Below are 24,045 nucleotides of genomic sequence, written 5' to 3'. Positions count from 1 at the left end.
TTTGTAATAGTCTTTATTTTAAAGTCTATTTTGTCTGATAGGAGAATTGCTACTCCAGCTTCCTTTTGATTTCCATTTGCATGGAATATCTTTTTCCATCCCCTCACTTTCAGTCTGTATGTGTCCCTAGGTCTGAAGTGGGTCTCTTGCAGACAGCATATATATGGGTCTTGCTTTTTTATCCATTCAGCGAGTCTATGCCTTTTGGTTGGAGCATTTAATCCATTTACATTTAAGGTAATTATCGATATGTATGTTCCTATTACCATTTTCTTAATTGTTTTGGGTTTTGTTATTATAGATCTTTTCCTTGTCTTGTGTTTTCTGCCTAGACAAGTTCCTTCAGCAGTTATTGTAAAGCTGGTTTAGTGGTGCTGAATTCTCTTAGCTTTTGCTTGTCTGTAAAGGTTTTAATTTCTCCATCATATATGAGCGAGATCCTTTCTGGGTAGAGTAATCTTGGTTGTAGGTTTTTCCCTTTCATCATTTTAAATATGTCCTGCCGCACCCTTCTGTCTTACGGAGTTTCTGCTGAGGAATCAGTCGCTAACCTTATGGGGATCCCCTTGTATATTATTTGTTGCTTTTCCCTTGCTGCTTTTAATAATTTTTCTGTGTATTTACTTTTTGATAGTTTGATTAATATGTGTTTTGGCATGTTTCTCCTTGGATTTATCCTGTATGGGACTCTCTGCACTTCCTGGACTTGACTGACTATTTCCTTTCCCATATTAGGCAAGTTTTCAACTATAATCTCTTCAAATATTTTCTCTGTCCCTTTCTTTTTCTCTTCTTCTGCTGGGACCCCTATAATTTGAATGTTGGTGCATTTCATTTTGTCCCAGAGGTCTCTGAAACTGTCCTCAATTCTTTTCATTCTTTTTTCTTTATTCTGCTCTGCAGTAGTTATTTCCATTATATTATCTTCGAGGTCACTTATCCATTCTTCTGACTCAGTTAATCTGCTATTGCTTCCTTCTAGAGAATTTTTAATTTCATTTACTGTGTTGTTCATCAGTTTGTTTGCTCTTTGGTTCTTGCAGGTCCTTGTTAAACATTTCTTGTATTTTCTCCATTCTATTTCCAAGACTTGGATCATCTTTACCATCATTATTCTGAATTCTTTTTCAGGTAGACTGCCTATTTCCTCTTCATTTGTTAGGTCTGGTGGGTTTTTACCTTGCCCCTTCATCTGCTGTGAGTTTGTCTGTCTTCTCATTTTGCTTAACTTACTGTGTTTGAGGTCTCCTTTTTGCAAGCTGCAGGTTTGTAGTTCCTGTTGTTTTTGGCATCTGCCCCCAGTGGCTAAGGTTGGTTCAGTGGGTTGTGTAGGCTTCTTGGTGGAGGGGACTAGTGCCTGTGTTCTGGTGGATGAGGCTGGATCTTTTCTTTCTGGTGGGCAGGTCTGTGTCTGGTGGTGTGTTTTGGGGTGTCTTTGAACTTATTATGATTTTAGGCAGCCTCTCTGCTAATGTGTGGGGTTGTGTTCCTGTCTTGCTAGTTGCTTGGCATAGGGTGTCCAGCACTGTAGCTTGCTGGTCACTGAGTGGAGCTGGGTCTTAGCATTGAGATGGAGATCTCTGGGAGTGCTTTCACTGTTTGATAGTACGTGGAGCTGGGAGGTCTCTGGTGGTCCAGTGTCCTGAACTCGGCTCTCCCACCTCAGAGGCACAGGCATGACACCCAGCCGGAGCACCAAGACCATGTTAGCCACATGGCTCAGAAGAAACGGGAGAAAAAAAGAAAGAAAGAAAGAAAGAAATTAAATTTAATTTTAAAAGTTATTAAAATAAATATATTAAATTAAAAATTAAAAAATTAAAAAGTAATAAAGAAAGAAAAACGAAAGAAAGAAAATAGAGTGCAACCAAACCAAAAAGCAAATCCACCAATGATAACAAGCGCTAAGAAGTATACTAAAAAAAAAAAAAACAACAGACAGAACCCTAGGACAAATGGTAAAAGCAAAGCTAAACAGACAAATTCACACAAAGAAGCATACACATACATGCTCCAAAAAGAGAAAAAGGAAAAAAATATATATATCATTGCTCCCAAAGTCTACCGCCTCAATTTTGGGATGACTGTTTGTCTATTCAGGTATTCCACAGATGCAGGGTACATCAAGTTGATTGTGGAGATTTAATCCACTGCTCCTGAGGCTGCTGGGAGAAATTTCCCTTTCTCTTCTTTGTTCGTAGAGCTCCCCGGGTTCAGCTTTGGATTTGGACCCGCCTCTGCATGTAGGTCACCTGAGGGTGTCTGTTCTTTGCTCAGAAAGGACGGGGTTAAAGGAGCAGCTGATTCAGGGGCTCCGGCTCACTCAGGCCGAGGGGAGGGAGGGGTGCGGATGCGGGGCGAGCCTGCAGTGCTAGAGGCCAGTGGGATGATGCACCAGCGTGAGGCGTGCCGTGCGTTCTCCCGGGGAAGCCGTCCCTGGATCCCGGGACCCCGGCAGTGGCGGGCTGCAGAGGCTCCTGGGAGGGGCGGCGTGGATAGTGACCTGTGCTCACACACAGGCTTCTTGGTGGTGGCAGCAGCAGCCTTAGCATCCCACGCCCGTCTCTGGGGTCCACGCTGATAGCCGCGGCTCACGCCCGTCTCTGGAGCTCCTTTAAGCAGTGCTCTTAATCCCCTCTCCTCGCACACCAGGAAACAAAGAGGCAAGAAAAAGTCTCTTGCCTCTTCGGCAGCTCCAGACTTTTTCCCGGACTCCCTCCCGGCTAGCCGTGGCGCGCTAACCCCCTGCAGGCTGTGTTCACGCTGCCAGTCCTCTCCCTGCGATCCAACCGAAGCCCGAGCCTCAACTCCCAGCCCCGCCCGCCCTGGCGGGTGAGCAGACAAGCCTCTCGGGCTGGTGAGTGCTGGTCGGCACCGATCCTCTGTGCAGGAATCTCTCCACTTTGCCCTCCACACCCCTGTGGCTGTGCTCTCCTCCGCGACTCGGAAGCTTTCCCCCTCTGCTACCCGCAGTCTCCGCCCACGAAGGGGCTTCTAGTATGTGAAAATGTTTCCTCCTTCACGGCTGCCTCCCAGAGGTGCAGGTCCCGTCCCTATTCCTTTGTCTCTGTTTTTTTCTTTTTTCTTTTGCCCTGCCCAGGTACATGGGGAGTTTCTTGCCCTTTGGGAGGTCTGAGGTCTTCTGCCAATGTTCAGTAGGTGTTCTGTAGGAGCTGTTCCACATGTAGATGATTTCTGATGTATCTCTGGGGAGGAAGGTGATCTCCACATCTTACTCTTCCACCATCTTGAAGATCTCTGTGACTGACTCTTCAGACAGATTGAATCACAAACTTCTAATGCTTTTGGTTCACTGTGGCGGATTTGATATTTTCAAAGCCCTAAGAACAAAATAAAAAACAACAACCATATATCAGAACTTATTACATGCCATCTCAGTACTGAACTCTATATGTTGTTTCATTTGTCCTCACCCAACTCAATGAGAGAAGCATCATTACCCCCATTTTATAAATAAGGAAGCTATCACTTTTGTCACTCAGTGTTATCGTTCAGCTAACACTAACTGGATGCTTACTGCATGCTGGATCTTTTTCTAGGTACTGAGGAAATAAAGATGAACAAGACAGTGTAGGTCAGACTTCACAGAATTTACATTTTCTGCAACTAAAGCCATTAGGAGTTTGCCTAGTTCCAGTTCATTCACCATTCAAGGGCAAGTCCAGCTTCCAGAGTGACGTAGAGATCTCTGGAATGTTGTTGGCTCTTCATGGCTCCACCTCTGTGAATTCACAGAAAGTATCTGGTAGTGGGCTTATGGTCGGCGTTGGTCAGCAGGGCTGGAAGTCAGGAAGGAGACCTGGATGTGGGGTGAGGAAAAGTGAGGACAAACTGGAACCTGCCAGCACCTTTGCATCTGTCCCTCAGCGCCTCTAACCAATGGTGACCTGAAAGAAAAATAACTACTGCTTCACTCCCATCTTTCAAATCTCATGCAAAATGTTCTGATGGCTCCATAAAGGAAGGGAATTCCAAGAAATCCAGCTCCAGCGTAGCCAAATGGACTCAGCACGTGAGCACCACAGAGGGCGTGGGGAGCTTTGGAAGATGGTGAGTTAAGAGAGACAGACAATAAACAATTTTTAAAAATTAAAGTGTCAGATACCAACACGTGCTTGATAACTACAGGGGGATGCTGTGCTACGCAGTCACTGGTGGCTACTTTAGATGGGAGTCAGGGAACTTTTCAGAGTCATAAGTGGAGAAGCAGAGATGCCAACCCAAGCAATGTGGCTCTGGAGCCAATTATTTTATCTTCTACACAAATTCTGTGCAAACATGAATGATAAAATAATTTCCTGGGTGGGGGGAAGGGCAGAGGGTATGGCTTAAACATGCAAATTCCCAGGCACCTTTTCAGAACAACAGGATCAGAATCTCAAGGTCCTGGAACTTGTGGTTTTAACAAGTACCTGGGGTGGGGTTTAGCAGACCAGTTTAGAGAACACTGCAACAGTGCTTCACAAAAGAGTAATAAATTTCTGAAACAGGGCTGCTCACATGTTCCTGAAAAGAAGACCAAATTATCCCTTGGGTGAGTTTGAACCACCAACCTTTCAGTTAGCAACCAAATGTGCTAACCAGGTGCACCACAGAGACAACTGTACAGCTCAGCTATGACTTCAGCCATAACAGATGAGTCTCCTCTGTGTGTCATGTTGTCTGGAATAACACACAAGGACTCAGCAATATACACACATGCACTATCAACGTTTCTGATTTACCATAAAAACTGTGCTTGTGTGTGTATATGTGTTCAAGAAGAAGAACCCACAAAGCTTTTTAACTCTTCAAAAGTATTTTTTAAAGCCCTGTGTTTAGACCTCTCAACAACTCCCTCGTACACCTGGGAGAGACATGTGAATGAAAACATGCTTCATTTATATGTCAAGGCTTTGAGGCTTTAGAAGCACAGCCTGAAAGGCAAAACTTCACCAACAGCAATAGATATTCGTCAACATTAATGGAAATGTTCACTACCCTCAATGCTAAGAGCTTCCAGGGGGATTAATTGTTTAATATTCACAAAGGACTTTGAAGATGAAAAGACCCACATAAAGGCTGAAAATGAACACTCACTTTGTTTGCTTTTCTCATCCTGTAGTTGAATCTGCAAAGCCACCGTGTCTTTGAAACAGCTCCAAGATTATAATAATGATGACCACCCTTGGAGTTGGGGCAACAGAGTGAGCAGGGAGGAATAATTTAGCCTGAGTTATAATTCTAGTAACTGTAACAGCAAGGACTTTGGTATTAAACAGAGTCCTGACTCTCTACCATCTGCCAGCTGTGTGACCTTGGGCAAGTTACTTACTCTCTCTGAGATTCTATTTCCTTAGCTGAAATATAAGCTAATTATACCTACCTGGTTATTGTCAAATTAGAGGTATTTTAAAGGACTTAGGTAGTGCCTGGCACATTGCTGGTACTTGTGCAATTATAATTATTGTTGCTATTGCCAATGTTTGAAGAATATTAATAAGTAAGACTTCCAAGACCTGATGCTGCAAAAGACAGCATTGATCCTAATTAAATTAAAAATGACAAAAGAGTAGGAATGATCCAGGCTGACAGGCAAGAAATTTTTTTAAAATTGTTATCCTACTTTGAGTTATTTCTTATTTGTAGAATTTTTTTAAATGATACTTTTTTTTTTTTTTTTTTTTTTTTTTTTGCGGTACACGGGCCTCTCACTGCTGTGGCCTCTCCTGTTGTGGAGCACAGGCTCCGGACACGCAGGCTCAGTGGCCATGGATCATGGGCCCTGCCGCTCCACGGCACGCGGGATCCTCCCAGACCAGGGCATGAACCCGTGTCCCCTGCATTGGCAGGCAGACTCCCAACCACTGCGCCACCAGGGAAGGCCCTTAAATGATACTTTTAAAAATTTTTTTATTTTATTTATTTTTTTATACAGCAGGTTCTTATTAGTTTTCCATTTTATACATATTAGTGTATATTTGTCAATCCCAATCTCCCGATTCATCACACCACCACCTGCCGCCGCCACTGCTTTCCCCCCTTGGTGTCCATACATTTGTTCTCTACATCTGTGTCTCAATTTCTGCTCTGCAAAACGGTTCATCTGTACCATTTTTCTAGGTTCCACATACATGCGTTAATATACGATATTTGTTTTTCTCTTTCTGACTTACTTCACTCTGTATGACAGTCTATAGATCCATCCATGTCTCTACAAATGACCCAATTTCGTTCCTTTTTATGGCTGAGTAATATTCCATTGTATATATGTACTACATCTTCCTTATCCATTTGCCTGTTGATGGACATTTAGGTTGCTTCCATGACCTGGCTATTGTAAATAGTGCTGCAGTGAACATTGGGGTGCATGTGTCTTTTTGAATTATGGTTTCCTCTGGGTATATGCCCAGTAGTGGGATTGCTGGGTCACATAGTAATTCTATTTTTAGCTTTTTAAGGAACCTCCATACTGTTCTCCTTAGAAATCTTTTGAATCATTTGTAGGTATGTGTGTCTGTGTCTAAGAGAAGACAATGCTATTATTTACTCAAGATTACATAACTTTAAATAGTCCTTTCTTTCATAATGTTTTCTTTTTTCTTCTAATATATCAACGAATTTCTTTAATATGGCTGTGCTATCAACTGCCATTCACACCCTCCCTCCCATCTTTAATGTTTATTTCAGTGTTTGTCAAAGTTGAGAGCATAAGGTCTTCTGTGAAGCATCTGAGCAGCTCAGCATTGAATGGAGACTCTTGAATATAGAAACCCCAAGCTATAAGATGCGGCAGAAAGAGACACTTAGGCCCAAATCTCTCTCCATCTCATTTAGACATTGGGAATTATCTTGCCACTTTTTCCAAATCAGGAGCACTTCAGGTACTGAGGTGGGAGTTGGCAGGAAAGAATAGAATTATTATGTTTACTCTGCTTTGAATTCTAGCTGGATTTAACCCACGTGGGAATTCACTAAGCACCACTGCCCAGCTCCTATTTACTGTCACTTTGGCTTTGAAACTGCTTCTTCAATAATCTCAAGGAAATAATGACCCTGGCCTGGGATTCCCCTCCCTATGCCGATCACAACAATCCTGTGAACACAGTAGTTATGATTATATGGATATAAAACCATACTGTTATGGAGAGAAAAAGTAAAATCAAGGATCCCCAATAGGTCCATTTTCTCAAATTTGGAAATCATTGTTCTAATTGTTCTACAGTGCCCTGGTTTACAGTATAAGGTACCCTGCTTCTCTGATAGGTACAAATTAAGAACTTGGGATTCTAAAACTTGCAGTGCCAGAATGTGAAGCCTGAAAGTTTGTAGAGTAGTAGGCTTTTCATAAATCAGGAAAGAGTTAAGAAAAAGTATAGTAGCCAAAAATTTCTCTTTGGTCCCCCTTGTAGATTGCCATGATATAGGAGGGAGTGAAATTAGAGGGAGGATTAAGAAGGTAGCATACAAAATCTTTAGGAAAATTTCCTTTATCTGAGTCGGGTTTAGAAAAAATTACCGGGCCACATAATTGGGTTGGTTGGGGGTGTTTCTCTTTCGGGAACAATATTAATAATAAATCATTCTGCAAAAGAACTACCTAAGGGTTTGTGGTCCAGAAAAAAGAAATCTCAAGTAGGATGCAGAAGACCTGAGTATGAGTACTACCTTTAACATTAATTAGCTCTGTGATGTTGAGAAATTCTACTAAACTTTGCTGGCCTTGTTTTCCATTTGTTTGTTTTTTAGTCATTTGAAAATTGAGACAACAAAAGAAGTTTTTTTTCTTTTTTTTTTTTTTTTTTGTGGTACGCAGGCCTCTCACTGTTGTGGCCTCTCCCGTTGCGGAGCACAGGCTCCGGACGCGCAGGCTCAGCGGCCATGGCTCACGGGCCCAGTCGCTCCGCGGCATGTGGGATCTTCCCGGACCGGGGCACAAGCCCGTGTCCCCTGCATCGGCAGGTGGACTCTCAACCACTGCGCCACCAGAGAAGCCCCAAAAGAAGTTTTAACTAGACAACTTAACTACATTTTGACAGGAATTTCTCTGCACGTGAATATTTTTCTTTAAGAACAAAACTCATCGTTGTCACTATTTAGCTTCTCAGTGTCTTTAGTTGAGAGTTCAAGGTATGCTGGATCCTCACTTGCACATCTTGGTGGGAATGGATGACAGGCAGAGCACTGGGGATATAGATTTGGCTCAAGGGTCCAGAGCATTGTAATAAACTCTGTCTTAGTTTGGTAAGAATTGATATCCATGAATGTCCAAACAAGGCATATGTAAGTACATAAGTATCCAGGAATACTGAATCCAGAAGTAAGTAATATGTTTTATAGGGAATGCCAGAAGTAACAGTAGAATAACAACTGAGCAACCAGTACCAGCCCAGTATAAATACTAATCACAGGCAACATGTATAAGATGTGGGTGGTCTGGCTATAAAAAGTAGGAATCAGTCTCAGTGGCTTCAGAGGAGAGTTGTACTAGGAATGTAGAGGTGAAAAGAGGGAAACTAAAAGAGAAATCCAGGAAAACAGCGCAAAATGGTGGCAGAGATGGCAAAATGGTTAAGAAAGGTGCCATCTGGTGGATTTAGGCTCACCTATATTTGACAAAGTGTTGACTAAATCTTGAACCTTCTCTCTGATGAAACAAGGTTACAACTGTCTAAGCTGAAAACACTGTGGTGAATGAGCTACCAGACTTCTGCTTCCAGCCAAGATGGAGTAACATCCATCAGATTTACCCCGCCACCTAAAACAAATACAAAACTCGACTAAATAGATAAAACAATGATTTCAAAACAGTGGAGATGGGAAATGAAGGGCAGGAATCTCTAGGGTTTGGGAGACAAACAATCCAGTGAACCTTACAGTTGCCTCAGTGAGAGAATTTTCAGGCTGTGGTTACAAGGAGGCAAATCCTGATGAAATCCTTGAGTTGAAGAAACAGAGTTTGGGAAGACCAAGGTGACTATATTTTCAAGTACTAGAGAAGAGAAAGCTGCACAGAGAGGACTTCACACAACTGAAGAGAATCTCCATTGGATATCCAGCAGAATACTGACCAGTGAATGCTTGTAAGGCAAAATACCTGAGGCCAGGGAAAGCTCCATCCAAAAGGATTAGAGAGAACAGCACGTGGTGCTCACACAGAACCATTAGTATTTCCTGCTGTTATGAATATCCTGAGTGTAAAGGAGAACTAATAAGGAGCCTTAAGTACAGGAGGGATAAAGTCAGATTGACCCTTTAGAAGTAGAGCTCTGGGTCCAATGCGGAGAACTGATTGAAAGGAAAGAAACCCAAATCAAAATAAATGTACAAAAATAACAGGGATTATTAACCTTTTTAAAAATATATAAATATGGTCATTTACTATGTTCCAGGCACTGTGCTAGGTTAACTACATGCATAATCTTACTTAATCCAACAACTGACTGAAGTCAGAGAGGGCACATAAGTTGCCTAAATCACACAGCTAATAAGTAGATGAAATGGGACTCAAATCCAAGTATGTGGTTCCAAAATCTGTACCTGGTTCCTAAGCCATGCTGCTTCCTTTCCTGTTGTTGACTAATTCATTCCTGAGCCTATAAATCAAAGTCCTATATTTGTCTTAGAGGTAGAATGTTGAGAGCACTGCCCTTGATGTGACACCTGACAGTACATAAAAATATTAATATGACAATAATAACAACTAGCATTTGTTTAATATTTACTATGTATCAAGTCTATGTGCTATACTTACATCCATGCATTTAATGCTCCTAACGAGCAAGAATGGAGTCTATTTATTTTTCCTTCTGAAGAGTCTAGCTGCCAGTGCCAGTATATTACCCACTCTGGTATTTCACAGTTCACTGCCCTCACATCAACCAGGCCCCCTGGCTTCAATGCAGAAAAGACATCAGCAGCATGCCAAAGATTAATGTGTAAGAAAAGGCAGCACTAAAAGGAGGATAACATTGCAGTTAATAAACTAGCTTATCTTTAACTACTTTAAGATCTTTATTTTATGTACAAAATGCAGAGACCCAAAGGGGTCCCTTAATACTAAGGCATAGTTGGAGCCTTAACCAGGATAATATGAACTTTTATCTTTTCCTAATAATCTCAGAATTTAAATATTATGTGCTGAGACTTGTTTTGCCGTTTTCTTAGTAAGCCCAATGTTTAGCAAAATCTACTAAACTTATTGCATGCTGCTCCCCAGGTTATAAGCCACTGGGTGTTCTTTGAAACCATGGCTTCCCAGCATATCGTTTTTGTCCACAACCATACACCCACTTCTCTTTTTTGCTGTTTAGAGGCAAAAACAGTAATGAATCAGAACATGTCAACTATTATGAAACTACTCATTTTCCAGTTAAAAGAAGAAACTGTGAACATTAAATTTTTCCATTAACTCAAAAAATAAGAGTTTCCAGGCAGTGTACCCAATGAAGAGCTGTTTTGACTGAAGAAATGATAGTCCCCCTATTAAGACTTCCATTTTATAATTCTGTTTGTTTCTGTGTGTGTGTGTCTGTGTCTGTGTCTGTGTGTGTGGTGGATAACACAGAAGCAGGGATGTAGAAGGACAGATATGGACCCTTACTGCATATTCCATTCAGTCCTAAGAAAGATACTAATAACTGATTGTACATTTTTTTTCTCTCCATCCCACATAGAGTCTCAGACTCTTTCTCAACACAACCCTTTAGAAAACTGCCAATTTATCTATTCGGCACTTAAAATACATCCTATTAGCAAAAATATATCCTATTAGCATTTCATGGACCTGCCTTTCAATTTGAACATTTTCAGTGACAGAAAATTCCCTATTTCTAAAGCCAGCATGACATGTTTTCAGATTGTTCTAATGTCTGAAGTTCTTTCTTGTATTGCATGAAAATCTACTTTCAATTCACTTCTACCCATTGGTCCTAGTTCTGCTTTCTGGTCTAAATGAAAAAAATCAGTGTATACTGCTTTATACCCTGGACATGGCTTTCACACTCCCATCTGGAAATATCCTTATTCCATTCAAATTCCTTTATCTTTTATTCAAGAATGAATCCTTTCAAGGCACAGTTGTCCACTGAGCACTGTATTTGGTAGTGTAGGTAAAATAGTGAAAAGGCAAACTAAGTCCTTATTCTCATATAACTTTCTATTTAGTAGAGGAGCCAAGTAAATGGCAGTTACATCAGAGTGTGATAATGTGCTAAGATAGGGAAAGCTCAGGGGGCTATAAAAGCATAAAGAAGGGGCCAACACTCTGAAATCTGGAACAAGGGTTGTCAAGGAAGGCTTTCAAGATAAAGTGAAGCCTGAGCTTCCCCCTAGAAGAATGAGCAGGAATTAGCAGGCAAGGGGTGTGTAGAGGGCAAGTGTGTGAGTGGAAGTTAGAGGTAGGAAAGTGATCCAGTAGAGGGAGAAGAATGCCCTAAGCATGGGGATAAGAATCAGCAAGATCTGGCTGTGTGTGGCTGTGTGTGTGTGTGTGTGTGTGTGTGTGTGTGTCTGTCTGTCTGTCTGAAGAAGGAAATGGGTATGAGAACCTGAGGACTTTTGAAGCCTTATTAAGTGATTTTAATGTCATTACAAAGGCTTTGGGGTGAACTACAGCTGAGTGCGACATGAGCACATTTGTATTTTGCAGAGATCACTGTGCCAAGGTGGATAATGTTGGCAAGGCCAGGTCGAGGCAGGAAGACCACGCAGGAGACAATGACCCTAATTGTTCAGTAAGATGAGGTGGGTGGAAATCTGGATGACGGCAGGACATTTCCATCCCTTCGACATCATGGTCACTCTTACCTCATAAAGTTCCATTTTTTTAAAGTTCCTCTTGTAGGGGAGGAAAAATTTCTATCTTTCTTGATTCTTTGTCTGGTTTAATAATCAAATTAACATGGAACTGATTAATATGGGAAAAACAAATTTAATTGCATATGTATTAGATTCCATAAGAATATGAGACCCACAAGCAGTCAGACAATTGAGGCTTATATGCCATTCTGAGCTAAGGAGAAGAGAATAGAGGTCTGGGACATCAAAGGGGAGAAAGATAATTCACAGGAAGGTGAGAAGAACAAATATTTAGTAAACAAATGCTTGCCATGCCATACAGAGACAATGGGACACGGAGAGGACTTTGATCTCCAGGCCCTGCTGAGCTTCCCCAGCTTACCACACCTAGTCCATATTCTTTGTACTTATCTCTGGTAATAGTTCTCTTCCTTGTTCAGGCCCTCTATCTAAATTCTTTTAGGCAATTAAGAGGGAAGTACAAATCTTTTTCCGAGTCTTTTGGGCTGTGATTGACATCAGCTCAAAGTAATCCACATGTCAAAGCAGCACATTTTAGGGAGGGCTCATTTTGAAACCCTTCACTCTGATGATCTAATGCTCCAAGTTGAATTTTAAAATTCCACTTGTGACCTGATCATTGCAGAATAAAGATGAGTTATCACCCTGCTTGTTCTGCACACTGCAGAAAATGACCACATTTATTTTTTGATAGCTGTACAACATTGTTTATTAACATTATGATTGCAATAGGCTAGAACACATTAATCCTTTATTTGTGCTATATAGGCACATATATTCTTTTTGATAATTGTGCCTACTTTTTTTCTTTTAGTTCAGTTGCAAAATGTTGCATGTATGTTTGGTATAACACATGTTTTTTAGATTTTGCCCGGTATTCCAGATTGCTGAGAACATTTTAGATTTTAGCTCTGATACCCAGATGGTAGCTCAGATTAAGAACACTATGGTTTTTAAAGTCAGAGAGACCTTGGTTAAAATTCTGGCCTGGCCACTTATTAACTTTTTGCTGTTAGGGACTTAATTTTCCTAACTTCCTTTTTCCTTTTTTAATGCAATCAAATATTTATTATATTATTACATGATAAATTATTATATATGATAATTTAATATAATATATTAAACATATTAAACGTTAAACAACATATATTATAATATCATAATATATAACTACTCTCTATATATAATACCACTGTGAAGATTAATAGAAATAATATATGTAAAATGCTTGCCACGTAGTTATTAAATGCTGATTATTAAACTATGGCCTCTTGGCTCCATGCACACTCTGTTTTTAGCTTTGGCACACTGTAGCTGGAGTCTTCAAACCACATTTATTCAGCATCTGACTTCCTGTTGGGTTCTGTCCATAAAGAGCCCTAGAAGGAGCCTGGAAGACGAGAGGACGAAGGTTCTTGCTCCTTCCAGTTTGCTCCCTGTCACCCCACCGATTCTTCATCCCAACAGTGAAAGTTGGGTTTAGCAACAGTAGCTGGGACCAGTTTCTGGGTTTTCCCACACTCTCAGAGCCAGACTCATCTTCCACTGACCAGGAAGCACAAGAGGGACAAAGCCCCTTCCTCAAGGTCTAAACCCAGTTCAGCAGTCTTTATTCAAACTTCAGAGACACCAGCACCATCTGAGCAGTACACCTCCATAGGACTTTGGCTCCTAACTCCACAGAGCCCTTCCTCTATGCTTCTAAGTCCCCATGACTCCAACCCCTTCCCTTTGCTCCCTTAGCTGGGAGTGATAGCTGTTTCCTGAAGTGACTATGTCTGTTTTACTTCAGTGTTTCATTTTTGTCCTTTCGGTCCCCACTGGTTTGCCAGTTCCCTCTATTAAATTCTCTATGTTAAAGCCTGGTTTGGTTCTGATTTGTTAAATACATTTCATTCCATTCCTGGCATCCTGTCACTGGAAATTGTTATATCCTCTGGGCTAAATAAAAGGCAACTTGCTAGACTGTTGACATTTCCACCGCTAAAACTCTGTCTCAGTACGAAGGCAAAATAGCTACAGAAATGAGACAGAGTAATTTGTGTTTTCCAGTGTGCATATTTTCCTCATCTTCATAAACAAGAGTTTATTAGCCCCCTTGTCCTTTCTTGCCTTAGGTATTGTTAATGGGACTTTGAATTGACCCAAGAGCACAAATTAACAGCTATTCAGAAGCTAACTCCCCATTATAGCAAATACTGCTTAGAAAAGAATATTTATTGTTTACTAGGAAATCTTTAAGTTCTTTACATGTATAAGCTTCTTTTATCCTCAGTAAATTTATGGAGCAGTTTACTGTTATTATTATCATCATTCTTCATTATACAAAGGACCAGAGTGAACATTATGCAGTTAAAAATTTCTTAAGTTTGCTGTAGTGGGTTGAATGCTGGTCCTTCAAAAGATATGTCCACCCAGAATCTGTGAATGTGGTTTTATTTGGGAAAATGATCTTTGCAGCTGTAATTAAGTTTAAAATCTTGAGATGAGATCATCCTGGATAAAATCGAATGACTAAATTGAATGACAAGTGTCCTTATAAAAGAAGAAAAAGGAGGAGGAAGTGATGTGAAGTTGGAGGCAGACACTGAAGTGACACATCTACATGCCAACCAAAGCCAAGCGTTGCTGGCAACTACCAGAAATGAGGAGAGAGGCAAGAAACAGATTTTCCCTCAGCTTCTCCAAAAGAATCAATCCTGTTGACACCTTGATTTTATACTTCTGGCCTCCAAAACTATGAGATAATAGTTTCAGTTGTTTTAAGTCACCAAGTTTGTGGTAATTTGTTATGGCAGCCCTAGAAAACTAATGCATTCATAGTTAGAAAGAATTAAAGTTGGAACTTGAACTCAACTAGTCTGGTTCCAAAGCTCAGTTACTCAAATATTAAGGTACACTGCCTTCCTATCCTGCAAAAAGCAGTTGAAAAAATGAATTCTCCCAGAAGGTGGAGCATAGGAGGCAAAAACTGTAGGAGCTGAGAAGACTTAAGAGTTTCTCCTATGGAACTGGGAATGGGATTGGAGTTTGAGGACCTCAAGGATTAATCCATAGCAATACCCCCATCCTCATGCATGGTGACCATCCTCCCTTTCCCCTAGAGGTGACAATACCTATGTTGGGATGGCTTGGTGATGCTAATGTGACATAATACTTGGAGTGAAACTTCTAGAACCACAAGGAAATATTGCTGACCTAAGTTTAGCAACAGGAGCTTTGTGGTCCTGGACCAGAAGCACATCAGCCATAATAAGTGTAAACTTCATTGATGATCTGCACTATGTAAAACCTTTATATAGTCCTGGGGAATGGATGCAACAGGCTTCTCAATGAAGATTGAGATGGACTCTTCTATGAGCCCAGTCTATAGGAGCTGGAAGTAGATACAACTTAATTTGGAGAAACTGATAAATTAATGAGTGTGACATTTATTGCACATTATTGCTGTAGGAGTAAACTTCACAGCTGATATCCACACTTATTTGTTAGTGCACACAAGATTTCATTAATGGGCTTCCATGGGTGGATGAAAGATCATGGGTGCCCTCCATGGAAACTTGAGCCATTGAAATTATACGTAATATGAGTGTTTGTGTGTGTGTGTGTGCGTGCCCACAACTTTGAAAATGTACTTTCAAAAGGTCTGCATTCCTCAACATGTCAAGCCTACATGAATTGAAAGGAAACTTCCAGCCCTGACACTTTATGATTCAGTTACTTTGCAATGGAATAAACTAGGAATCTGTACAATTCTTAACATCAAAGTACCAGGGAGGTGAATAGATGTTCAAAATGCATCTTCTACTTTCACTCTTGCTGAATAAAGAACATAAAGACATATCCTGCTATTACTGTTCTTGTTCTTGTTCTTCTAAAACTGCATTTCATTGAGTTGACCTTTGTTCTTACCTCAGGACTCACGGGTTTTCAGGGTTGTTAGTTTGTTTCATTCAGTATTATAACTAACAATGGTTAAATTTAGAAATCAGGGGTTTCCAGGCTTATAATTCTTCCAATTAAATAAATAACACAGCTCAGAGTATGAATTCAGGGAGATCTTATCATAAGCTCATAAGCTCATAAAGAGATGATACTAATTTTTTATCACCCAGGATATTGTGTAAGCATTACTTCCATGCTGAAACTGAGGTTCATGGGTCATAATGAAGATAGATAGGGCTCCAAGGTCAGACAGTTCTGTAACAAAGTGGGGAGAATGGGAATGGTTGACATACAGAAGTCTCAAGTAAAAACTGCAAGTAGATGAGTAGATGGTTGGGGTGCTAGGTTTGGCAGCAAATAGTGGGCATTGGTTAAAAAGGTTCAGAGTTCAGGGACAAGATTTTCATCTTAGGAAGGATGGGGGAAGGGAAGGCAGACTACAGTTCCTGTCCATTCAATTCAACATGAAATTCTTGAGACCATGTATGCTCCATACCTAATGCTTGGTACTGGGGATACAAAGGTATATGAGACCTTTTCCCTGTCTTTGTGAAGCTCATGTTCTAAAGAGAGACAGAGAAGTAGAGAGAGAGAAATAATTATGAACAATTAACTCTAATCCAATTTGAAAAGTGTTGCCACAGAGGTATAAACGAGGTACATAAAATAGGAAACTGCTACTTCTACAGAAGTTAAGAAGGACTTTGGAGGGAGTATATTGGTTAGGGACATGCTAGGTGCTATAATTCATATGCCCCAGCTGTTAATAGCTCAAAATAATTTATTTTGGCTCATTTAACAGTTCTCAGTGTGTGAATGGGTTGGTAAACCGACTCTCCACCATGGAGTATTTCAGAGATCAGGCTGACAGAGGCTGTGCCATCTTCAGCGTGTAGCTTCCAAGATCATCATACTTTTCTTCTTGTCAGCAGGCAGAAAGGGAAAAAGCATGGACAAGGCAACTCAAGATATTTTTATAAGCCATGCTTAGAAATGGTAGTATCACTATGTTTATATTCCATGAGTAGACATGAGACACATGGCTACACCTACCAACACAGGAGGTTGAGAAATGTAAAATAGCTGTATAGACCATGAAGAAGAGAACATGAGTTTTTGTGAACAGCTAGCAGTACCTGTCCCAGACAGTAATATCTGAGCTGAATTTTGTAGGACAAGAAAGAGCTCACTAGTTAGAAGGTCTGCGTGTGCACTCTGACTACACACAGAAACATTCCAAGCAAAGCTGAACATTCTGTTCATCCTTTCTTCTCTGTTACCTACCAACCACCCCTCCCTGTCACCTCTGAAAATTTTTTTTTCACAATTGTCTCCAAACTCATTCTAGAGAAAAGAGAAGTAAAGACTTAATCATGTGCTCTTGTGTTACATGCATTTATAGCAGGGTAAATAATTGTGTGGCTATCATTTTTCAATGCTATACTGTATATTAAGGGCAATCAATCTTTTCCGAGGCTAGAGAGTCAGAAAAATTTGGAAGTATTTATGACTTCTTCCATGCAGAGACAAAATAATTTTACTTAGTGATTCAATAAAGGTCCATCCAGAAAAATAAAAACCATTCCAAATAAATCAGAGAAACATTTATATAGGGAATTAGTAACAAAGTTGCTAGAAGAGATGGAAGAACAATGGGGAACCTGAAAAAAAAATGAAATTAAAAACGCTAGGAACCCAATCCTATCTCGAGGGCTGGAGGTAAAATAGGTGGGGGCTGTGTTGCCAGAACAGGAGTCAGGACAAAGCACTGGAAGCTAGAATGGCAGTGATTCTCACACACAGCAACTGAGCCTATGCGAGGGAGGGATTGCGGGTGGAAGGGAAGGTGCTGGAGCCACAGAGAAAACACAGTCCCTTCTAGAGACTCAGCCCATGGCAGAGAGAGAAGGAGACGCATCACAGCTCCCCTCTTTGCCTCCAGGGATTTATACTGGCTCTCTAAGTCCTCTCTAGTTTTCAGGGATCTGCCCTCTGGTGATATGGAAAGAGCAGGAAGTGGATCTGAGAGCAAGAAAGCAAATCACTGGTCATTTGCCTCCACTGTTTTCAAAACCTTTAATTCTTCCACTTGAGGCATGAATGAAGGTAATTTTTATTCCTCGCTATGAGGGTTATAATGGCCATGTTTTGCTTCCTTTTTGATGTTGTTATTATTTTCCTGAAGTGGTGGAAGCTTTAACAAGCTAGGTTAATAGGAAAACTGAACATGGAATTTTTCCTTTATAGGCTCTGCAGTTAGGTTAAGAAAAGGATAGAAATTTAAACTTTGGAAACAAAATAACCATTTGATTTCCTCACCCCATATTTGAAGAGTCTAGCTCACAAAATTTAAAAAATATAAATAATTAGATTGGTTTATATTTTCATAGTCCTCTATGATAAAGATTGAATAGTTCTAGACTTCTCAAAATATTTCACATTTTGTTGTCAAACACACAGTATCCCTTTGAAAATTAGTAAGTCCAGAGAAATTATTCCCTTTTTATAGCACAGGAAAAAGGCCTGGAGAGAGTAAGTGCCTTGCACAAGTCTCACTTTTGGATGGTGACATATCGAGAATTAGATCCTAGATCTCTATTTTTGAAGCCTTACTCTCTTTGCACCAAACTGGTGGGTCTTGTGGAGAACACCTCCATTTTCCTCAGGTCAATCTTATCCACATTTGGTAAGCACTTTCCTCCCTTATTATTCTAGGGAAACCCTTACTAATGCCTCACAGATTCTGAACCAGCTCCACTCCAGGGACCACTGAGTTAAGAGTGGAATCAAAGACTCTTTCTAAACAGACCCAGTATTAGTTTTCTAGAGTTGTAGTACAAAGAGTAACAAACTACGTGGCTTAAAATAACAGAAATTTATTGTCACACAGTTTTAGGGCCTATAAGTCTGAATCAAAATGTCAGCAGGGCCACGTTCCCTCTGTAGCTCTTGGTGAGAATTCTTTTTTGCCTCTTCTAGCTTCTTGTGGTTGCAGGAAATTCTTGGCATTGCTTGACTTGTAACTCCATAACTCCATCTCTGTCTTCTCTTGGACTTCTCCCTTGTACATCTGTGTCTGTATGTCCAAATTTCTCTCTTCTTATAAGGACAGTTTTATTGGATTTAGAACCCACCCTAATTTGATATAACCTTAACTTGACTGTATCTGCAAAACCCCATTTCTAAGTAAAGTTCCATTCACAAGTTCTGGGAAGATGTGAATTTTGGTGAGGCACCTAAGTAGTGGCAAACCATATTCCAAAAATCTGTAAGGCCACAGTAGGCTTTAGCCAGTTTTAAATATCAGGGATCTATTCTTTAGGCCCTGTTCCTAAGCCTCCTAAAGATTTCCTTTTAAGTATTTTAGAATAAAATATACCAAGTGCTAGAGATAGAGCTGCAGACACCAAGAACACTGAATTTGGAGTGCAAAAAAATACTTGAGTTTGGTTCTTAGCTCGGCTGCCACATGGTTAGAGTGTAGCTTCTCTATCTCAATTTTTCATATGAAAAACAGGAATCTTATTAGTTGTACTGCCTACATCACTAGTATGTTCACATCATGAAAAGAGTTAAGTGCACTGAAAATTCTATGTGATACAAGATTATAGGTTCTACTGGCTTTATGGAAAGCAGTCATCAGTCATGACTTTCAAAGATAACATAATTGGGATTACCAGTAAATAAGAGAAATGCTTCTGTCCAGTCCCTTTCAAACTCCACGAAATCTTGAAATAAAATACATATTTTAGTGTAAATTTTGATGTTTCCAGCATAACTTTATGGGGAGACACCATAAACAAAATAGATTAAACTGGAGCTATTCTTGCTGGTGTGGTTGTGGTGGGATAGCGCCACCATGACTTGTCTCCATCCCCTCTTATCTTTCTGCACAGCTTTCAAGGCAACTCTTCAAAAGCTTTGGAGTTCAACTTAGCACATCTTAAATACCACTAGACAAAAAGACATTATAGACATTATCGTTTCCTCCATTGCTAAAAATTTGATTAAACTTTTGATATTGCAGTTCTGGGAACAAAAAAATTCTCAGACCTACACACATGTTCAACTGGCATTGGCCCTTAGTAATAAAAAAGCTTTTTCTGAACTCTATCGTGTTCCGTCGATCAATACATCTACCTTGATGCCAATATCACACTTTTTGATCCAATTATAAATGAAGTGTTTACTTACTTTTATTCTGGGATTGTCCAGTGTTCATATATACATCTAAAACTGATTTTCTGTGTGTTGACCTTGTATCCTGCACTTTGCCGAATTAATTTATTAGCTCTAACAGAGTTTTTGTGGGTTTTTAAAGATTTTCTATACATAAGACCTTATCAAATGGGAATAAATATAATTTTACCTCTTTCTTTCCAATTTGGTTGCCTTTTCTTTTTGTCTTGCCTAGTTTCTCTAGCTAGAACCTCCATGAAATGTTGAATAGATATCACAAAGTCAGCCATCCTTGTCTTGTTCCTGATTTTAAGGGGAAGGAAAGTTTTCAGTCTTTAACCATTGAGCACGGTGTTACTTGTGGGTTTTTCATAAATGCCCTTTATCATGTTGAGTGAGTTGTATTCTATTTTTAGTTTGTCCCATGTTTTTATCATGAAAGGGTGTTGTATTTTGTCAAAAGCTTTTTCTTCATAATTTGAGACAATTCTGGGGGTTTTTTTCTCCCTTTTTCCCTTTCCTCTATTAATGTGATATATTACATTGAATGATTTCTTAGTACAACTCTTACATTTCTGGAATAAGGTCCATTTAGTTATCATGTATAATTCTCTTAATCTGGGTCTGGATTCATTTTGCTAATATTTTATTAAGGCTTTTAAGGTCTTTTCTTTTTAAACGGAATGAAGTTATAATTATATTGTGATGCAACTAATATTTGTTGAATGACTTTGTATCAGCCAGAGAATCCTAATCACAACTTATTTAGAAAATTTATTTCTATCTGAACTTTAAGGTGATACCTCTGTATAGCTTTGAAATATACTATAATTAAGATTATTTATTCATCTGCTCTGAAATTTTTCCAAAATTAGTCTGAGATCTATAGCTTGCCTTGTCCAGATGCAGATGACTTCATAGAAAATGTACTATTTGCCTTTGATATTAAAATTTCAGCCTTGCCTGTTTAAAAATCCTAGGGATTGTCAATTAAGAACTTTGAGATTGTTTGAAGCCCATCTTCTGAATTATAGTATTATAGACTTAGGTTCTGTAGTAAAACAGGCCTGGATTTGAATCAGGACTCAATACTTGAGAGTTCTTATACAAGTTATTTAACATCTCAATGCACCTATCTCCTCATTGCTATTCACATTATAACAATGGTATGTACTTAATAGCATTCTCAGAAGCATTAAATTAGAAAATGCAGGTAAGTCATTTAGAATCATGACTGGCACACACTGAATACTCAATTAATGATGGCTTTTATGGGATTCCAGACAATCAACTTCTCTCTTCCCAATGAAGTTTAAATCTATTTAGGGAGAATTTGTTAGTTACTGAATTACACATGTTTCTAAATTTTCTGTACATATCTCTAAGCAAATATTAAATAATACAAGAAAGGGAGAGGAGAGGATGGACAAAACAATGATATAGGAAATAACACTCCCACTTTTTCCAGAAATATGTAATGTGACACTGAGCAGTGAAGTCCAAGTAGCCCAAAGTTTTCTTGACTGGAATTAAGAGGAGTGTGGCTGAGGAGGGATAAGAGCATAGCCAAGCCAGGGAAAATGAGTGGGCTACCTTAATATTTCCATGAAAAATTTATTGTACATTAAATTAATGTGTCAATTTTCAAATTAATGCACCATTCTAAAAGAGGTCATGTAAAGAGCTATTTAGGATCTGTGATAAATGTTATTCTGTTAAAAATAATTATAAACATTTCTTATGATGCCCTGTCTCTGGGAGAATTATACATTTTATTTCACTGACATCATATTTGCCCATGTGTCTGGCTTTAGCCAATGAAATGTGAATGGATGTGACATGGGACTTCTCAGCAAAAATTTAAGAACCAAGAGTGGTTGCACAGGGAAATATAGCTATTATTTTGTAATAACTTTAAATAGAGGATAATCTATAAAAATATTGAATCACTATGTTGTATACCTGAAACTAATATAATATTGTAAATCAACTATACTTTAAATAAAAAATAAACAGAGGGCTGACAGCAGAAGCAAGAAGAAGTACAGTCCTGCAGCTTATGGAACAAAAACCACATTCACAGAAAGATAGACAAGATGAAAGTGTAGAGTGCTATGTACCAGATGAAGGAACAAGATAAAATCCCAGAAAAACAACTAAATGAAGTGGAGATAGGCAACCTTCCAGAAAAAGAATTCAGAATAATGATAGTGAAGATGATCCAGGACCTCGGAAAAAGAATGGAGGCAAAGATTGAGAAGATGCAAGAAATGTTTAACAAAGATCTAGAAGAATTAAAGAACAAACAAACAGAGATGAACAACACAATAACTGAAATGAAAAATATACTAGAAGGAATCAATGGCAGAATAACTGAGGCAGAAGAACGGATAAGTGACCTGGAAGACAGAATGGTGGAATTCATTACTGTGGAACAGAATAAAGAAAAAGAATGAAAAGAAGACAGCCTAAGAGACCACTGGGACAACATTAAATGCAACAACATTCGCATTATAGGGGTCCCAGAAGGAGAAGAGAGAGAGAAAGGACCTGAGAAAATATTTGAAGAGATGATAGTCGAAAACTTCCCTAACATGGGAAAGGAAAGAGCCACCCAAGTCCAGGAAGTGCAGAGAGTCCCATACAGGATACACCCAAGGAGAAACATGCTGAGACACACAGTAATCAAATTAGCAAAAATTAAAGACAAAGAAAAATTATTGAAAGCAGCAAGGGAAAAATGACAAATAACATACAAGGGAACTCCCATAAGGTTAACAGCTGATTTCTCAGCAGAAACTCTACAAGCCAGAAGGGAGTGGCATGATATACTTAAAGTGATAAAAGGGAAGAACCTACAACCAAGATTACTCTACCCGGCAAGGATCTCATTCAGATTTGATGGAGAAATCAAAAGCTTTACAGACAAGCAAAAGCTAAGAGAATTCAGCACCACCAAACCAGCTCTACAACAAATGCTAAAGGAACTTCTCTAAGTGGGAAACACAAGAGAAGAAAAGGACCTACAGAAACAAACCCAAAACAATTAAGAAAATGGTAATAGGAACATACATATCGATAATTACCTTAAACGTGAATGGATTAAGTGCTCCAACCAAAAGACACAGGCTTGCTGAATGGATACAAAAACAAGACCCAGATGTAAGCTGTCTACAAGAGACCCACTTCAGACCTAGGGACACATACAGACTGAAAGTGAGGGGATGGAAAAAGATATTCCATGCAAATGGAAATCAAAAGAAATCTAGAGTGGCAATACTCATATCAGAGAAAATAGACTTTAAAATACAGAAGTTTACAAGAGACAAGGAAGGACACTACATAATGATCAAGGGATCAATCCAAGAAGAAGATATAACAATTATAAATATATATGCACCCAACATAGGAGCACCTCAATACATAAGGCAACTGCTAACAGCTCTAAAAGAGGAAATCGACAGTAACATAATAATAGTGGGCGACTTTAATAACTCACTTACACCAGTGGACAGATCATCCAAACAGAAAATTAATAAGAAAACACAAGCTTTAAATGACACAATAGATTGGGATTGACATGTGTACACTGATGTGTATAAAATGGATGACTAATAAGAACCTGATGTATAAAAAAATAAATAAAATAAAATTCAAAAAAATTAAAAATAAAAGAATAAGCATAGCAATATTAAAAAATATAAACGGATGTGCTATAAGACATCCTGTTTATTTTTTTTAAATTACAGAAAGGTGTTTCTAAAATTCATGTGGAAATGCAAAGGAGAGAGAATATTCAAAATAATTTTCATAAAAAAGAACAAAGTCTGAGAACTTAGACTCCCAGATTTCAGTACTTGTCATAAAGCTAGACCAATCAGAATAGTCTGGTTTTTCTTAAGACAGACAAACCAATGAAACAGAGCAGAGCATCCACAATTAGACCCACACTTATTTAGTCATTTGATTTTTGAAAAAAGTACAAAAACAATGCAGTGGAGGAAAGATAATCTTATCAACAAGTCATGCGGGAACAGTTGGGTGCTCACTTGTAAAGATACGAACTTTAATCCATGCCTTGAATCATATGCAAAAATAAGC

This window comes from Hyperoodon ampullatus (assembly GCF_949752795.1).
Source record: "Hyperoodon ampullatus genome assembly, chromosome: 17".
NCBI classification, from domain to species: Eukaryota; Metazoa; Chordata; class Mammalia; order Artiodactyla; family Ziphiidae; genus Hyperoodon; species Hyperoodon ampullatus.
Note: the sequence above shows the minus strand (reverse complement) of the source record.